This window comes from Lissotriton vulgaris, chromosome 1_1 (genome assembly GCF_964263255.1).
Source record: "Lissotriton vulgaris chromosome 1_1, aLisVul1.2, whole genome shotgun sequence".
Lineage (NCBI taxonomy): Eukaryota > Metazoa > Chordata > Amphibia > Caudata > Salamandridae > Lissotriton > Lissotriton vulgaris.
This window is the reverse complement of record NC_141685.1, coordinates 432599657-432612593: the sequence shown is the minus strand read 5'-3', so window position 1 is coordinate 432612593 and position 12937 is coordinate 432599657. Positions and strand designations below refer to the sequence as shown.

The 12937-nt window shown below is 52.7% G+C and overlaps 1 protein-coding gene across 1 annotated transcript in view; it reads right to left on the bottom strand.

Moving 5' to 3' along the window:
* Positions 1-12937, bottom strand: part of FGGY (FGGY carbohydrate kinase domain containing) — a 1923203-nt gene that overhangs the window by 202372 nt on the left and 1707894 nt on the right. The gene's annotated exons all lie outside the window — the stretch shown is intronic.

The following is a 12937-nucleotide window of genomic DNA, read 5'->3' as shown; positions in this document are numbered from 1 at the left end:
TTCATTTGCATAATCACCTCCCGAAACTCCTCACCCTCGAACGGAGCAGCTAGGAACTCCTGTTGATGGTCACCTAACCCTTCTAGGGCGATATCCTCGAGAAAGGGAGTAAAATCAGGTGGCACAGTTCTGCGTGTGTTATAGAGGTCTCTGTAAAAGTCACTAAATGTATGTAGGCTAGCCTGACTATCCCTGTGTCGCTCACCGAGACATCGAGTATGTCCATAATGTAATTAGAGAAGCGAAGCTGTCGAAAAACAATTGCCAGCACTCTTACAGGTCGCTCCCCTTCCCCATAACGACGAGCGGTGTAGTGTTTGCCACGGAAATGGATTTTGCATTCAGCCGTGTCAGTGTATTCAGTGAGTTTTTCTCGAAGTGCGGCTCTCTGAGATCCTGACGCTTCCCACCACATGTCTATTTCCAGTTGTTTCAGTTCGCCTTCAAGACAATGCAGGCTTCGTCGGATGTCCTGAAGGACTTTAAAGCTTTCTGCCATACAGAAATCTCGCACAGTGACTTTAAACACCTCCCAAAGCACGCTCATATGCTCGACTGAGCCTCGGTTTCGACTAACAAATCTTGCGATCTCCTCTCCTAGTTCCGTCTGAAAGATGGCATCCAGCAGCACTTCAGGAACCAGTCGCCAGCAGCGCGGAGGAGCGATTGAGTTGGGGGGCGCGCAATCGTCATGCTTACGGGGTAATAGTCTGAAAGGGTTCTGGCAAAGTGCCTCACTGTAACTATCCAAGGTGCGACTCCAGGGGAAATCATCCAATAGTCAAGGCGGGACCAAGAGGCATGTGCTGTGGTGTAGTGAGTACTCTCTCTCCCCACGGGATGTACACGGCGCCATGCATCAATGAGCCTGTGATCAGGGAGCAGGTGTGAAAGTGACTTCAAAGTTTTGGTATAATGATGCAGGTGGGGTTGTGATCGATCAAGTGACGGACACAACGAAGTGTTGAAGTCCCCCCAAATAACATGAGTATAGCTTGCCTTGAGAATTTGTCCCCATAGTATAGTGAAATAATCTGGTTCATCAGTGTTTGGCCCATAGCAGCAGACGAGTGTGACCGGTTGCGGGCCTAGCGTACTCCATAGCATGCAGTGGATCACTGAGGGAGACTCCCAGAAGGAAGAGCGTGCATTTCTTAACCAGAATCAGGGTGCCCTGTGAATACTTGAGTAGGACAAAAAGACTTGATCTGACACCCATCTATCCCCAAAACAGGGTAATCAACATGGTTCTGTGTGTGTATCTTGAAGCAGAGCTATGTGTATCTGATGTCTATCAAGGTAGGCAAGGATTAGGCAACATTTACGGGGGTCTCCGAGGCCTCTGACATTCCACATGAGTAGTTTTATATGAAGCGTGTCAGGAGACGAGGACATTACAGCAGTGGGGATATGCAGCTAGAGATGTCAAGATGGAGATGCCTGTGCATGTGTACTGAAGGTGTGTTGAATGACTTGCTGACAGGTGAAAGAAACAATTGTCTCAGTAAAAGACAACAACAACAATCCCAGTCCCACCCCTCCCACAACAGCACCCCAAACGTGCTGGGAATGTACCCTCCATCAAAACCCAGGAAAACTATAACTGTGTAGTGCAGTTCAAAGTATTCTCATAGTGCATTGCGAAGAACCCCGAAGGGGATTGAGGTGAGAAAGGAAGGGTGCTTGGCTTAGTCCAGTATTAAACCACCTGCCTCATATGTGTGTTCCCACCCTAATACACGTAGTCTGTATTCCAGTTTTACACTTATCTGTCTGTGGTGTGTAGCTGGCAGCGAGGCTCATCAGAGTATAGTGGAATACCCTCTACTGAAGGCGTTGTCTCTAAGCTCACAGCTGCCGTATATCACAGCATATCAGCATGCATCCAGGATTTCGCCACATACAAAAGAGAGCACCTACCAATGGCGTAGCCATGTTAGAAACTCAGTCAGTGTGAGGAGAGGGCGATCTGGATACGTGGTCTGCGGTGGCGCTCCTCGGGGAGCGGTGCTGAACAGATTTGAGGAACTCTTCCACCTGATGTGGGTTGGTGAAAATGGCGTGCTTCTCTTAACAGGAGACTCGCAGCCATACTGGGTACAGAGAGCGTATTTGATCTGGGCTTTGCAAAGTTTTTGCTTGACTCCAAGGAACTTTCGGCTTGCTTCCTGCAACGCAAAGGTGAAATCTGGGAAGATGGTGAATTCCACACCTTCATATTGTAACGTCTTGTGTTCGTGTGCCAATTTCAGCGAGGCATGCCGGTCATGATTATTGAGGAGACGACTCACAATGGGTCGGGGAATTCCGCCAGGAGGGGGACGGGGACGCAGTGAGTGATGTGCCCACTCCACGATAAGTTGCAACGAAAAAGGGTCGTTCGTCACAGACACCTCTCAACAAACTTTCAACATAGTCCTCCATGCGGCCCGTGTTGGTGCTTTATGGGATACCTACGATTCGGATGTTGTTCGGGCAGCTGAAAGCCTTAAGGTCGTCATTTTTAGCTGCGATGACCTTAAGCAGTTTGTCCATTTGCAACACCTGAAGCTCCAGCTGCGAAGTGGTGACTTTGTGGTCCGATATATGCCTCTCCACCTCCTTGACCTGACCATCATGTTTGTCCACCTTCTGAACGAAAAAGTCTAAGTGCCATCTTCCCTGAAAGGTCACTCAGGCTATGCTGCATGGAGAGGAGCAGTGTCTTGGCCTCATCTCCAGAGGATGAAGACTGCATCTGCGATGATTCACCAGCTGATTGCATCGATTCTTCCGAGGCAGAGTGCGTGGCCCCTCTGTTGGACTCAAATATCAGCTTGGGCTGGCGGTTATCCGGTTTCCCCATCACAGCCAAAGAGAAGCGGAGAGTAAGGGGTATCCCCAGTAGTTACAGAAATCTCCCCCGGGGGGTGTCTCCCAACTCTTCAGATATGGGGAGGGGGGTCCACAGCAAAGAGGAGTCAGCAACACTTCTACCTGTCAGCAGATTAGGAGTCTATGGCTATAGCCAGGTGCACGTTGTCGGCCACCAGATGGTCCTCCTCCACTACTTAGGAGGAGCGTTGTCAGCACGAGGATGGTGGCCCCGTGTCGCTCAGTCCCGCTAGCTCCGCCATCCGGGGACTAAGTACAGCCCCTCAGAATTCAGCAGGCAGTGACAGACTTTCCAGATCAGGGAGTCATGACAGCCAAATGCGCATCAAACTGCAGCCCGACATACAGGAGTAAGTCCAGTAGGCCTTAAGCGGTCGGCTGCCGAAAGTCCACGTTCTACCCCCACAGCGGGCTTAACATAGGGCACCTCCACGGTAGCCAGATGATCTTAGTGATTGGCGGTTGGGGTTTTGCAGCTGCAGGCCAGTGGCACACAAGTCCCGTACAGCGGGAATGGCAAGGCGGCGTCGCAGGTCCAGAGCCACAGCAGGGCTGGCCGCAAGGTATCAAGTGGGGGTGTTCACAAGGCAGAGCCGCACCGACAACCTACCTCTTTAGCAGTGCCCCTGCCCCCGCCAAACACAGCCACACCACAGCCCAGGTCCTCGCAGCAGTTTAGTCAGGGGTGGCAGTCTAAGGCAGCACGTTTCCAGCGCAGGAGCAGCAGGTCTCAGTTCTTGCGGTGTCCATCCTCCGTCAAGGCCACCAACGTATATGTCACAATCATGCCACACTGACTGCATTCCAGGCTCTCACCCCTTTAGAGGGCACACCTCCGCAGCAGGCAGTCGAGTGGGTCCGGGAATCCCAGCAGGGCAGTGGCTGCTTCACCAGCAATGTGTGCGCCAGCCACCAGGGCCTGCCACCACGTGGGCACTGCTGTGCACGTGTGCCCTTCGCAGCCTGGCAAGATCCGGGGTCGTCACCCATGCCCACCTCGCTCCAATCTTTTATCGGCATGGGAGGCAGCCGCAAGAGGTGCCAGCCTTTGAAAATCGCACTGGAGGCAGAGGCTGGTTTAAAGAGCAGCTTATGGACGTTGATAGCTGAATCAGCAGGCAATGAGCAGTATTAGTGGAGGATCATGCTGCCAAGCAACCGGAGCCTCACTGGTGTGCGGCCATCTTGGTCGTGCGCCACCTAGCGCCCCTCACTACTGCAGAGTTAAGATTTTTTTCACCCTTAGGACGAGGGAAAAAATTGAGTGCCCAATAGGGTCCTGTCTCAGCTCCTACATTTTAGAACTGCCAGCATAGGCAGGACCCACCCACTTAAAGCCCTGCTTCCATGTGCGCAAACCAGGATTCGACCCAGGGGTGGACTGGCCCTACTGGGCATCGGGTGTTTCCTGGGAGGCTGGAAGGGTGGGGTCGGTTTTGTTACAGGGGGGCGCTTTTGCAGCGGTGTTAAAATATTGGCCTCCAGTAACAAAAGCAAAAAGCAAGCTTTTCCAGCCTCCTGGGGCCAGGCAGTGCTTCCCGAGGGGCTGGTCCGAGAAAATTACCAGAGCTGCATTGTGGTCCCAGTCTGTCCCTTATTCGATCCGAACTAGGTACTACCTCATTCTTGACCTCAGCTCGCAGCATGTGGTGTATCTCGTTTCCACTGGAGTAAAGTGCTGCAAAGTAGTTTTGTTGTAGCATTAGCAGAATGCAAAACAAATAATTAAACACCATAAAGGCTACACAATACAATAAAATAAAAAATAAAAATAAAAAAGCTATTACAGAATCTGACACTGTAAGCTCCTGAAAGGCAGCTTTTTGTAAAACAAAGTGCAGTATGTTCATTGTCAGCATGGAATCCCATATTAAACCATTTAGTTTATGTCTGGTTGAAACAAGGGAGTGAGGATCTCTCAGAGCCCAGCTAGAAGATAAGAAACAATGGTTCATATTGATAAAAGCACTGACAGATTGCAAAGGCCAAGGGCAGCAACCCTTTGAATCCTTCTGCCAAATAGTGTCCTGCATTAGCCTGTCTTCCCCTTATCCTATTCCCCCCTCCCACGCCGTTGCGACCTCTCCTCCCGACTACATTATTTTCTCCTCCCATAGTGAATTTAGCTTTTTCCGTCTCTATAGATATTATTATCTGCCAGCATCTGATAATTGTGGCCACAAAACCAGTTACACATTTTTAGATCTGGCTTAACAGCACAGCTATCAAACCTACTGTTACAAGTCGTTTAATACATATCTTTGTGCTTTGGATCTGTCAGAGAAGCCTTTCTCTCTCACCCACTGATATTTTCTATCTCAAAAGTACACCCAATCGTTACACACTACATTCTTCATCTCAGTGGTGCATTGTCTAAAGAAAAAAACATTTTCTGTTTAGTTTTTCCATTGCAACAATCTTTAGTTCAATATTTTGGGCAAGGTGTAAAAAATGCAAGCCAGAGCACTTGACGATGCTAATTTCATCTTGTATAAGTTAAATAAGCAACAACTATGGCTTAGTTGTATATATCCCTTGGGCTCCTCCTTTCATTCTCTTTGCGTATGAGCATGAAGGGAATGGAGGAAGGAGAAGTGGGATTTCAGAAAGTGTTTCAGGCTGATATGGACCACTGACTCGTGGACTAGCTGCTGGAACAGTAACTAATAAGCCCAACCTCTGCATTTTTATCATTTTCTTTCTGTGTGTACACACAGCCCTATTATATCGAACCACTTAAGTTACATCCCAGCTTTGGACAGAAAATAATTTAAAGGAGTGTAACTCACTATGAATATTGGACAGTCCCTGTCTTTTTAGGCATTGCCTAAATACAGCTTTAGTTGTTTAGCCTTATTTTATCCACAGAGTACAGTACAAAAATACATACACACATACAAAGGTTCTTCCAATCAACACTATTTTACCACTGGTCTGTTGAGATGTTACTCAAATTATGCTACCTCCTACCACAGCTCAAAGTTTAGACAACAGACTAGCCCACTCCAGCTATTGCATGCTTTCACTTTGATTCCCGTGCACATGTATGCATACATTTAGAAAATAGTGCCCCAACAATCAAAGACTTTAAACACTAGTATTTCGCAGTGACCTCTAGCATTGCAGCGTTGTGATTGGCTATGGGGAGCATGGGTGCTTCCTGGTTCCAGGACTTGTTGGAGATTGATGCAGAGGAGAGACACGGCCGGTGGAAAAGTAAGTAGTATTTTTTTTTTAGATTGTCCACCACACCCCAAGCCATTAGGCATAGAAACAGGGGACTACAGGTTTCCTCTGACACAGTGGGAGAAGGGCTTCTTGCGGTACTGACAGAATAAGTGGGGGACAGGTGTCTTGGGTGAAACATGAACAATATTATATTTAGAGTTAAAAACCTTCTTCTTTCAAAAAATAACATCATGGGTGCTGTAGGAAAGTAGGATCGGTTTCTTATGGTTACCCCAACTTTTTGCTTGATGTTACACTGTTTTTCTAGTCTAACCGGGATCCTGCTAATCAGAAGCCCAGTCTATCTGCTTCTCCTTAAAATGTTGTGCATGTACTTAGGTACACTCCAGATTGGATACTGGGGTACCCTTGCTAGTCCCTAGTATATGGTACACATGTACTCAGGGCATCGGTATCCCAGAGGCCTCCCATGGGCTGAAGCATTTATTATGCCAGCCGTGAGAGGCCATCTAAAATGAAACAGGCCTGCCATTGCAGCCTGTGCAAGCTGGTGCTTGCACCACCTACTTTAGATATAGGTTTACTATATCTATAGGTCACTACACTTAAAACCTATCAGTCACCCCTGTAGCAGGCCTTGACAATCCTAAAGGCAGGGTGCTGGGTTTTACGTGAGAGGGTGCATGAGCAGAGCCCCTCTGCAGCCTTTCAATCAATCAATCAGTGACACTTATAAAGCGCGCTACATACCCGTAGGGTCTCAAGGCGCTGGGGGGGGGGGGGGGTGCCGCTACTGCTCGAACAGCCAGGTCTTCAGCTTCTTCCTGAAGGAGAGGTGGTCTTGGGTCAGGCGCAGGTCGGACGGGAGGGAGTTCCAGGTCTTGGCGGCCAGGTAGGAGAAGGACCTTCCTCCTGTAGTCGCTCTTCGGATGCGGGGGACGGCGGCGAGGGCGTGGTTGGCTGATCGGAGGTGGCGTTTGGGAGCGTAGAAGTTGACTCGGCTGTTGAGGTAGCTCGGGCCTTGGTCGTGTAGGGCTTTGTGTGCGTGGGTGAGGAGGCGGAAGGTGATTCTCTTGTTGATGGGGAGCCAGTGAAGGTCTCTGAGATGTCCGGAGATGTGGCTGGATCGTGGGATGTCGAGGATGAGTCTGGCTGAGGCGTTTTGGATCCGCTGGAGTCTCTTCTGGAGCTTGGCGGTGGTCCCGGCGTAGAGGGCGTTGCCGTAGTCCAGTCGGCTGGTGACGAGGGCCTGGGTGACGGTCTTCCTGGTCTCTGTGGGGATCCACCAGAAGATCTTCCGTAGCATGCGTAGGATGTTGAAGTACGCCGAGGAGACGCTGCTGACTTGCCTGGTCATGGAGAGGGAGGAGTCCAGGATGAAGCCCAGGTTTCGTGCATGGTCTGTCGGTTTGGGTGCGGTGCCCAGGGCGGGAGGCCACCAGGAGTCGTCCCAGGCGGAGGGAGAGGAGCCCAGGATGAGGACCTCCGTCTTGTCCGAGTTTAGTTTCAGGCGGCTGGTCGTCATCCACTCGGCTACCTCTTTCATCCCTTCGTGTAGGTTGGCTCTGGCGGCGGCGGGTTTGTTGGTCAGGGAGAGGATCAGCTGGGTGTCGTCGGCGTAGGAGATGATGCTGAGGTGGTGTTTGCGTACGATGGCCACGAGGGGGCTCATGTAGACGTTGAAGAGGGTGGGGCTCAGGGATGATCCTTGGGGGACGCCGCAGATGACTTCGGAGGCCTCTGACTTGTACGGTGGTAGGCGGACTCGCTGTGTTCTTCCGTCGAGGAAGGAGATGATCCATTCCAGCGCCTTGTCCTGGATTCCGATGTTGCTGAGGCGCCGTATTAGGGTGCGGTGGCAGACCGTGTCGAATGCCGCGGAGAGGTCTAGGAGGATGAGGGCCGCTGTTTCTCCATTGTCCATCAGGGCTCGGATGTCATCGGTGGCGGCGATGAGGGCGGTCTCGGTGCTGTGTTTGGCTCGGAAGCCGGACTGTGAGGGGTCGAGGGATCCGTTCGTCTCGAGGAAGGCGGCCATCTGCTTGTTGACGGTCTTCTCGATGACTTTGGCTGGAAACGGGAGAAGCGAGATGGGGCGGTAATTCTTGAGGTCGGTGGGGTCCGCTGTTGGTTTCTTGAGTAGAGCGCTGAGTTCGGCGTGTTTCCAGCTCTCGGGGAAGATGGCGGTGTCGAAGGATGTGTTGATGATGTCTCGCAGGTGGGGTGCGATGACAGCGTCGGCCTTGTTGAAGATGTGGTGAGGGCAGGGGTCGGTTGGTGATCCGGAGTGGATGGAGTTCATCGTGCGGATGGTGTCTTCTGTGCTGATCGGGGTCCAGGCGTGGAGGGTGGTGGTGGGGGGGGGTGGCTGGTCGGTCGTGGTGTGCGTTGGTTGGTTGTTGAAACTGCTGTGTATGTCTGTGATCTTGTTGTGGAAGTATGAGGCGAGGGAGTTGCAGAGGTCTTGCGATGGGGTGATGTCGTTGTTTCCTGCGTTGGGGTTGGAAAGCTCTTTCACGATGTTGAAGAGTTCCTTGCTGTTGTGTGCGTTGTTGTCCAACCGGTCCTTGAATGCTGTTCTCTTGGCGGCGCGGATCAGCTGGTGGTGTTTCCGGGTGGCAAGTTTGTAGGAGGTCCTGTTGTCCGTTGTCGGATCCCTTTTCCAGACTTTCTCGAGGGCTCGGCAGTTCTTCTTGGAGCTCTTGAGTTCGTCGGTGAACCATGGGGCCTTCTTGCTGCCGGGTCTGCTAGGCGGGGTCCTCAGCGGGGCGAGTTCGTCCGCGCAGTTGCTGATCCACTTCGTGATGTTATCGGCGGCCTGGCTGGGGTTCGCTGAGCTGGCAGGAGGGTGTTGGCTCAGGGAGGTGGCGAGCTGGTCTGCTGTGATCTTGTTCCAGCTTCTGCGGGCGGTGTGTTGCTGGTGTTGGTGGGTCGTCGTTCTCTTGAAGGTGAAGTGGACGCAGCTGTGGTCCGTCCATTGAAGCTCTGTGGCATGGCTGAAGTCGATGTCTGTGCTGGATGAGAAGACGGCGTCGAGTGTGTGACCGGCGAGGTGGGTGGGGGTGGACACCAGTTGCTTGAGTCCCAGGTTGGCGAGGTTGTCGAGCAGGGTGCTGGTGTTGTGGTCGTTGTTGTTCTCCAGATGGAAGTTGAGGTCTCCCAGGAGGATGTAGTCAGCGGAGGGGAGGGCATGCGGGCTGACGAAGTCGGCGATGTCCTCGCTGAATTGTGTGCGTGGTCCAGGGGGTCGGTAGATCAGGGTGCCTCTGAGGGTGGTGTTCGGGTTGGTGTGGATCTGGAAATGCAGGTGTTCGGCGCTGGTCAGGGTGTTGTCGGTGCTGGTCGTGAGACGGATGGTGTTCCTGTGGATGATGGCGATGCCTCCTCCCATCTGGTTGGCGTTTCGGTCCCTCCGGACGATCTTGTAGCCCTCTGGGATAGCGATGGCGATGTCGGGAGCTGATGAGGCGTTCATCCAGGTCTCCGTGAGGAAGGCAACGTCAGGGGCTGTGGCGTCTAGAAGGTTCCAGAGTTCGATGGCGTGTCTGTGGACGGAGCGGGTGTTGAGGAGGATGCACTTGAGGTGGGTGCTGCTGGAGTTCGACTTGACCGGTGCTGGTGCGGGGCTGGGCCGGATGCAGGAGAACTTGCAGGCGTGGCAGCTGAACGGTCCGTGGGTGCGTCTTGGAGTGGCTTGGTGGCAGTCTGGGAGTCGGCCGGTGTTGAGAGCGATGAGGGTGGCGGCTGAGTACGTCAGGCGGGTCGGTCGGGGTCTTCGTGGGCCAGGGGTCCTGGCGCTGGTCGCGATCCGGTCGCGGACGGGCGCAGACGGGCTTACCTTTGGCGCGCCTTCGGCGCACAATCGGCGCGCCCGCTGCGCGTGACCGCTGCGCGTTCGCACGGTCGCCATTTAAGGCGAAGTGCGCGGGTGGGCAGGGCAGCTGGGAGGCGGGAGCGGGGAGGGTTACAGAAGACAAAAGGGGCGGGGACAAGCGGCGGTGGCGGGAAGGGAGGGCGGGGGGCGGCGCGGTAGGCGGACAACAAGGAAGGAGAGCAAACACGATAACAGGCAAAAACAGGCACAAATTACCGCTAAAAGCGGCAAAAACAGAGTTTAAACACCAAAAAAAGGCAAGCACAAATTAATGACAAAACAAGGAAAAAAAAGCACTCGCAGCGGCGGCAGCCGGCAAACGAGGCAGCAGCGAGGCAGGGGCAGGCAAGGGGCACACGCAGCAGCTGGTGGCCGTGCGGCGCGGGGGTGTCCCACAAGTGGGTCACACTCACCTGCGTCGCACGGTCGCCATTTAAGGCCAAGTGCGCGGGTGGGCGGGGCAGCTGGGAGGCGGGAGCGGGGAGGGTTACAGAAGACAAAAGGGGCGGGGACAAGCGGCGGTGGCGGGAAGGGAGGGCGGGGGGCGGCGCGGTAGGCGGACAACAAGGAAGGAGAGCAAACACGATAACAGGCAAAAACAGGCACAAATTACCGCTAAAAGCGGCAAAAACAGAGTTTAAACACCAAAAAAAGGCAAGCACAAATTAATGACAAAACAAGGAAAAAAAAGCACTCGCAGCGGCGGCAGCCGGCAAACGAGGCAGCAGCGAGGCAGGGGCAGGCAAGGGGCACACGCAGCAGCTGGTGGCCGTGCGGCGCGGGGGTGTCCCACAAGGAGGCCATTCTCCTGGGTTTTCGGTGACGCAGCCAGACATATAAGTAGAGGTGCATTATATGCGCGCCTAAAATGCTCTCTCGAAACCGGCTGCAACAAAACATGTTGTGTTTGGTATCAAACACCTTGGGGTCATACCTCCACACCGGTAACCGGTGTGGGAGGTATGATTCCACCTTTCTGAAGTGAGCTCCATGGGTCACTGGTCATTCTGGTACCAGCCTTCTCGACCCGGGCAGTTCAAAATGGTTGCTGCAACAAGAGACACATTTCTGCTCTCCTGCTGCTAAGTCAAGCTCGAGCACGGGAAGGCAGGACAATAGGCATCCTATCACAGGGAGGTGAAACCACCTCGCAGAGAGGATTTATTTTATTGGGGCTGGGAGAGTGCACTTCCAAAGTGCCTGAAAGTCTACATATTTGGCACACTTGATGTCCCTGTGCATAGTCCAGTTCAAACCAGTCCTGTGAGCCGGTGGCTTCTGCACTGGCGCAAAACTGCACAAAGACATGGGAGTATTCCCCCTCTTTCCTGATCCTCCACTGGGAGGGTCCACAGAATCTGTCCAACCCTCTCCCGTGGGTACAAAAGGGTTTACCTGGCTGTAGAACCCTAGAGTCGACGTGGACAAGATTCTGAACAAGACCGAACGGAACTTCGACGGTCTGGATACGCTGGACTTCGCTGTACTTCAACTGGGTCCGACTTCATCTCCCTCTCCGTCCAAAGCTCTCTTGTCTGTGCCTGCGCACCATACAGGCTCTGTTCAGGACCTGTGGAGCATCAAGGACATCTGAAGTATCTCCCCAGGGGTAAAAGAGTCACTCTCCTGCATTCACAGGCACCATAATGCAACTGACCAGTCTGCTGATCCTGAGCTCCTGTGGACTCTGAAGGCTCCAGCAACACAGGAGGTGAGTTCCTATGTTGCTAGAGGTTGAACTGCCCTCTCATTGAGTTTGAGGCCAGTATCATTCGTGGGGACCACATAACCTGAACCTCTGTGTACCGCATACTTTTGCAATTGCATATGCTTGTTGGCATTTCCCAACAAAGTGTATTAGGTTATCAATAGCTCCAACTTCTGCACACATTTGGTACAAAGGACTTTGGCCTCCTTGCACTCTGTGCCCAGCAAGCTGTGACTTTGTGAAACTGCTAGAGGTACCCTTGCTACTCCTGTGCTGTCGACCTGTGGGCCCATTTGAGGGACATCACAGATTTTCTGGGCTCTCCTGTTTGCTCCAGGCCTTCCCTGACGTCCCTTGCTGTGGTGAGTCTCATGGTCCTTGCTGGGCCAGACCGTGACCTTCCTCGATCTTCTTTGTGGGTTGCCGCTGCCAAGGCTTGTTGGTGCTCCAGCTGGACACAGACCCCTCAGCACTCGACATCCTATGTAGGACAGCATGCAGACAGCTCTTGGTCATCCTCAACATCTCCTCGTCCCCGAGGTTGCAGAGTCAAGGTCTCGATCTACACACCTGAAGCACCCGGCATTTGTCTACTGAGCTCCTGGTCACTCCTGAGTGACCCAGACTCTGTCCCCTCTGCTTTCAGGTTTCTTCTTTCAAGAATCCACCTGTGGGTTCCACTGGACACTTTTCTTCTTTCCAGCAGGGGAATTTCTTTGAAAACTCCCATTGAGAACGACAGCGGTTTCTGACGCCACTTCGACCCTATGCACCGGGCTTCCCTGGGATAGGTAACTCTGGTACCTCGGTATCCACTGGTGGGGTGGCTCACCAACCTTCTATGCTCTAAAGGGTGTCTTCGTAATCCACTGGGGAGGGCCCCATAACATTTACACTGTAACTCCGAGTCTCCTATTGAATTGTACGTAGCACTGGGTTGTGTTCTCACAATGCACCCGTCCTCTGTGGGGTCCCGACTTATTCACCTTGGGTGGTTCCTTGGGGTCCCAGCGATTCTACAACCTCTAGACACTGTCTTGACCCAAGTCGTGGTTCTTATACCACTATTTTAGTATATTATTTGGTCTCCCCCTGGAGCCCACTGGCACCATACAGTGTTGGCAGCAGCTTTGCCCGACAAGGATGTGACAATATTTTGAGACTTAAGGCATCTACTGTCCTATAGATGAGACATTTTCTTCTAAAGGATACTTCTTCTTCAAGATGCCTCACCTTATGAGTGAGTACCAAAGTAGTTCTCTCAGGGAGGTCAGATTCAATAATTACTATTG